The sequence below is a fragment of the Periplaneta americana genome, chromosome 3, assembly GCF_040183065.1.
Source record: "Periplaneta americana isolate PAMFEO1 chromosome 3, P.americana_PAMFEO1_priV1, whole genome shotgun sequence".
Lineage (NCBI taxonomy): Eukaryota > Metazoa > Arthropoda > Insecta > Blattodea > Blattidae > Periplaneta > Periplaneta americana.
Genome location: NC_091119.1, coordinates 64,762,436 through 64,768,878, shown reverse-complemented (window position 1 = coordinate 64,768,878; position 6,443 = coordinate 64,762,436). Strand labels below are relative to the sequence as shown.

General features: G+C 38.1%; 1 protein-coding gene across 4 annotated transcripts in view; it reads left to right on the top strand.

Moving 5' to 3' along the window:
• Nucleotides 1–5,218: 5,218 nt before the first annotated feature.
• The window catches only part of LOC138696106 (uncharacterized), an 88,705-nt gene continuing 87,480 nt past the window's right edge, over nucleotides 5,219–6,443 (top strand). For all 4 annotated transcript variants that reach the window (XM_069820653.1, XM_069820650.1, XM_069820651.1 and 1 more), the window contains exons 1-2: nucleotides 5,219–5,338; nucleotides 6,303–6,439. The gene's annotated coding sequence lies outside the window, so the exon portion shown is untranslated. The remainder of the gene's footprint in view (nucleotides 5,339–6,302; nucleotides 6,440–6,443) is intronic.

Here is a 6,443-nt window from a genome sequence, read left to right as displayed (position 1 = left end):
TCTGCCCCTCTACCAGGGGATTCCAACTACAAAATGAACAATATTGTGTATGAAATTTTTTGTGTGTATTTATCCAGGTCGTATCTACAATCACTTCTCTACCTTTGATACATTGTGTGATAAAAAATAAATTCATTTTAAAAAATGGTCAAATATTTAACACAAAATAAAAAAAATATATATTGTTTATTAAGAAATGTAGTTGAAAGAGCATGATATTGTAAACATGAGTTTCAGCAATAAAATAAAAGAGAGAGAACATGAAAAAGTTAAGTTTATGAGTTATGAGGGAAACGCTTCATCACTGCACAGTGAACTTTGAATTTTAAATCATAAAAATATATTTTTCGTATAGCAGAAGGATAGTGTTTTACACATACCAATTTTCATCATTATATAAGGTAGCCTTACAGTAATGGAGAAAAAAAAATGTTGAATATTTCCAAAAATTTTACTGCTGTAAGCTATGCCCTAAAGATCATAGATGTAACAGTTAGGTCGGCTTTATAGGCTTTGACGTTAACAACTTTTGTTAGGTTTACTACGCTGCCATCTAGTTGTTACATAAGGAGACATCATAATTTCCATTTGAATTGCATTAGCAACTGTACTACCATCTTGTATTCGTTTATGGAGGACGGGTGGCAATCCTGGCAGTTGTTCTCTTCAAAGTGCTGCCGATTTTAACATAGTGATGAGTTATCTGTTACATATATGATCTAGGGCTACACCTAACCCTTTAAAATTATTACATAAAACTTCAAAATATTTTATTTCATCTCATTACAAAAGCTTCAATTTTATGTACAGTTCAAGACGATGATGATAAAATATATACAAGCCCACACCTGTGGAGTAACGGTTAGCACGTCTGGCTGCAAAACCAGGTGGCCTGGGTTCGATTCCCAGTCAGGACAAGTTACCTGGTTGAGTTTTTTCCCGGGATTTTCCCTCAACCCAATATGAGCAAATGCTGGGTAACTTTAGGTGCTGGACTCTGAACTCATTTCACCGGCATTATCACCTTCATCTCATTCAGACGCTAAATAACCTGAGATGTTGATAATGCGTCGCAAAATAACATACTAAAATAAAAATATGAGAAGGGGGGGGAGAGGGATATATGTGTGTGTTTTTCCCATAATGGCTCGTAAAGTGGAAGAGGATTAATGGATATCAACAAACTCGCAACAAACTACTGAAAAATCTCCAATCATACTTTAAAGATGATGCTTTACCCAGTCATAGTTAAGGCAGATGAAGGTTATACTTCACTCGATTTGCACAGTTTTCTAAAACAGACAAGTTTAATGACTTTAGACATAAAGAAGACTCTTTGGACAAATAAAACAGCAGGTATTCTAACGCACTCAATTCATGACTTTAGACATAAAGAAAAACAAAATATACTTTAATTTATTGCTTGCAGTCACGAATTGGATTGAATAAATGACTGTCTAGATCAGATTACGAAAATTGATAATGAAATACACTCCAAATGGAAGAAGACAGCAGGGCCGACCAATGAATGATGCATGAATTCTGAGGCTGGAACAGCTCAACAGTGGTTTGAAAGCTTTGATGATGATGATGATGATGATGATGATGATGATGATGATGATGACGATGACGACGACGACAATTATGATGAAATAATTAAACAAACATAGCATCCCATCAAAAGACGCAATCCAGTGTTCATTGAATTTTATAGCATTTATTAAGTTTTATGACATTATCAGGTCAGAATTTCATCAACTAGGTTTGCTGCTTTAGGAATTTCCGACGAAGTTGAGAAAGAGTTAGATGTTAATAGTGTGTGGGAAAATATCAATCAATCAATCTTCTTAATGTATCCAGCTGTTCGCTGACAACATAGAATCCACTGTAGTCTTTTCAGTTCTTGTTTTTCATGAGAAATGAGGGATCAGTGTTCATTATAAATGCCTGTTGCTAGTAGCCAGAGTTGGAGTGTAGTCAATATATACTGCATGGCTGTGTCTTCAGCAACTGGTACTGATGATTTTAATTTACTTCTTTTGTGGTTTATGAATGGACAGTATAGAAGAATGTGTTCCAGATCTTCATCATGATTATTACCCCATAGACAAGTAGGAGTATCAGAAAGGTGAAATCGGTGTAGGTATAATTGTATGACAATGTGACCTGTTCTGGCTCTTGTTAAAAATGTTTGAACATGTCTGGGCAAGTTTTTGTACATTTTCAGGTCATTTGGTTTTTTTTTTTTTTTTCCAGAAGAGAGCCAAATGTTGATCCATAGGTTTATAAAATGAGACTTTACTGAAGCAAAAGCACTGTATAGAGTATCACTTGAAGAGGTGTTGATTGCAAATGTGTTGCCTGTTTTGCAATATTATCGATTTTCTCGTTTCCAGGTATACCAAAAAGACAATGCGTGCAAGCCTAGCAACTTATTTTCTTTCAAACGGGTAACTTATCGTTAATTTCAGTCATGTAGTTTCCATGATTCCTCTATGCTTTAATTTAAATCAACTGGAACCTACAAGAAAACTTGAGAGATCGCTGGCATACTAGGTTTCCATTGAAATGTTATTTTCTTTTGGAGTTTTTTAGTTTACTTAGTTGTTTCTGAATTGAAATAATTCTATGTGCGTATAGGTTGGGTACATATTTCATTATATTAAATATAGTCCCCTTGGAATCGATAAATATGCAAATAGATTTTTCAGAAATTTGAGTAATACACTGAAGAGCAGTGTCAATAGCTAGCAATTCAGTGTCAAGACTGGAGGAGGATGAACATGGTATGAAATAACTTTATTGATATTTTGGAATATAATACTCTGCTCCTGATGTCCCATTATAAGGATTTAGAGATCCATCTGTATAAATTTGAAGGTGATCCTTATGTGTGCTGCACATTAGTTCCATAGCATCTAATTTAAGAATGTATGCATGATAGATAGCCAAACATGAAATTTTATGTCCATGTGCGGTTTCATGCCTTATGCTGAACACAGATTAAGTGATGTGCCTGGTAAAAAACTACAAAAAAGTAAACAAGTAAAGTGTGTAAATAAAAATGCTGTAAGACCAAAGCCTGTTTCAATTAATATGTTTTTAACAAACCATTGAAATATATGCAAAATGTGTGAATCACCCTTTCATGTTACAGGCTGCAGACACAGAGGTCCGTCCTCATGAAGAGGAGGAAAAGCAGATTGGTAAGTTCAAGACAAAGGCTTTCGATGTGCTGAAATGTTCAACAGGCAAGATTTGGCATGCAAGGCAATGAAACAAAGCAAAATATGAGAACCAGATAATCAATTTATACTGTTTTATAAAGTAATTCAAGTTTACTTTGGGAACTCACAAATGTTATTGATAAGAATTTCCGGACTTTTTTTGTTTTCTAACAGACACTGATAAACGCGGAGTTGGGCGATTAAACACTACCGGTAATAAGTCTCTCTTATCTTCCTCGCGCCAACGAGACAGTACTGGACCCTAAAGTAACGTTAATTGTACTATAACAAGGAATTTTATTTTCAGTGTCGCTGGGCGTCACAGAACACTACATTTCGCAGAAGTCGGGCATGTCGCATCGCGCCTCCCAGTACTCCCCCACACCATTGGCAGCTGCGTCTCTCTCTGCCAGTGAGTACATTGACTGCTAACTGTATGGGAGGCAGCTTAATCCCAACTATTTTTAACGATTCTGGAAATAATCTACAAATTACCGCGCAGTGTATTCAGAATAAAGGGAAGCAATTTTTAAACCTCTAAGAATAAAAAAGGTTTAATGGATTCCAGGAGAAAATACAGCTTTACAAATATCAAATTAATATGCAAGCTAAGGATTTAGAATTCCGTCAATTTTACTGCCAGGAAAATAAGACCGTAAAGTCTAACAAGTAAAACATCTGCAGGACATCGAATCTAAATTGATGCACATTACACAGCTGAAATTAACAAGTCGATAGCCTCACTGACAATAATAGTGAAAATTTTCTTGTATGTTTGATCGATTTGATGAAAGACAAAATAGAAGTGTAATGAAGGAATAACAACGGAAGACTAAATCCACGTCATCTCTCAAGGATTAAGACAAATAATTTGCAATTATTACAAAATGCTCCCTGTGGCTGTACAGACGAACCCCGTCCTAATCCAGAGCCTACGCCGTTTCATCGTACCGGTCCCATCTCGACCAAAGTCCGCTCCAGGGGCGGCTAGTCATGCTTACCAAACAATGGGGGGTTTGTAACCCTCTCCATGTCACTGGTTAGATGCTAACCCTTCAAAAGGGGACCACAGCCACCCAGCAGGTTCGTCCATATCAGGCACAAGTAGGCTACCAAGGTCTGGCCATACCCCGGTTTTGCCTTAACTTGCATAATGCGCAGATTGTGTATATATAGCTAATATTAGTCTACGCGTACCAGTCGCAAGAGATAAAAGTTGCACAAATGTACTATAACAAGGAATTTTATTTTCAGTGTTGCTGGGCGTCACAGAGGACTACACTTCGCAGAAGTCGGGCGTGACGCACCGCGCCTCCCGGTACTCCCCCGCACTCATGTTACACGCTGCAGACACAGAGGTCCGTCCTCATGAAGAGGAGGAAAAGCAGATTGGTAAGTTCAAGACAAAGGCTTTCGATGTGCTGAAATGTTCAACAGGCAAGATTTGGCACGCAAGGGAATGAAACGAAGCAAAATATGAGAACCAGATCTTAATTTTGGCACCTAGCATATCACACAAAATCACTGCAAATAAAATTTGATTTTGCACTAAAAACTGACGACTGCACGAATAGTGATACCAGGTTAATACAAAAGAAATAGACACTTTCAATGTTTTATAAATACAAAATGATTAAAGTTATCAGGAATCAATTTATACTGTTTTATAAAGTAATTCAAGTTTACTTTGGGAACTCACAAATGTTATTGATAAGAATTTCCGGACTTTTTTTGTTTTCTAACAGACACTGATAAACGCGGAGTTGGGCGATTAAACACTACCGGTAATAAGTCTCTCTTATCTTCCTCGCGCCAACAAGACAGTACTGGACCCTAAAGTAACGTTAACTGTACTATAACAAGGAATTTTATTTTCAGTGTCGCTGGGCATCACAGAGGACTACACTTCGCAGAAGTCGGGCATGTCGCATTCAGTACTGGACCCTAAAGTAACGTTAATTGTACTACAACAAGGAATTTTATTTTCACAGAGGACTACACTTCATAGAAGTCGGGCGTGTCGCACCGCGCCTCCCGGTACTCCCCCGCACTCATGTTACAGGCTGCAGACACAGAGGTCCGTCCTCATGAAGAGGAGGAAAAGCAGATTGGTAAGCTCAAGACAAAGGCTTTCGATGTGCTGAAATGTTCAACAGGCAAGATTTGGCTAAAGCAGGGAGATGCATTGTCACCTCTACTTTTTAACTTTGCTCCAGAATATGCCATTAGAAAAGTTCAGGATAACACAGAGGGTTTGGAATTGAACGGGTTACATCAGCTTCTTGTCTATGCGGATGACGTGAATATTTTAGGAGAAAATCCACACGATTAGGGAAAACACGGAAATTCTACTTGAAGCACGTAAAGCGATAGGTTTGGAAGTAAATCCCGAAAAGACTAAGTATATGATTATGTCTCGTGACAAGAATATTGTGTATATATAGCTAATGTTAGTATACACGTACCAGTCGCAAGAGATAAAAGTTGCACAAATGTACTATAACAAGGAATTTTATTTTCAGTGTCGCTGGGCGTCACAGAGGACTACACTTCGCAGAAGTCGGGCGTGTCGCACCGCGCCTCCTGGTACTCCCCCGCACTCATGTTACAGGCTGCAGACACAGAGGTCCGTCCTCATGAAGAGGAGGAAAAGAGCAGATTGGTAAGTTCAAGACAAAGGCTTTCGATGTGCTGAAATGTTCAACAGGCAAGATTTGGCTAAAGCAGGGAGATGCATTGTCACCTCTACTTTTTAACTTTGCTCTAGAATATGCCATTAGAAAAGTTCAGGATAACACAGAGGGTTTGGAATTGAAAGGATTACATCAGCTTCTTGTCTATGCGGATGACGTGAATATTTTAGGAGAAAATCCACAAACGATTAGGGAAAACACGGAAATTCTACTTCAAGCAAGTAAAGCGATAGGTTTGGAAGTAAATCCCGAAAAGACTAAGTATATGATTAGGTCTCATGACAAGAATATTGTGTATATATAGCTAATGTTAGTCTACACGTACCAGTCGCAAGAGATAAAAGTTGCACAAATGTACTATAACAAGGAATTTTATTTTCAGTGTCGCTGGGCGTCACAGAGGACTACACTTCACAGAAGTCTGGCGTTGTGCACCGCGCCTCCCGGTACTCCCCTGCACTCATGTTACAGGCTGCAACATAGAGGTCCGTCCTCATGAAGAGGAGGAAAAGCAGATTGGTAA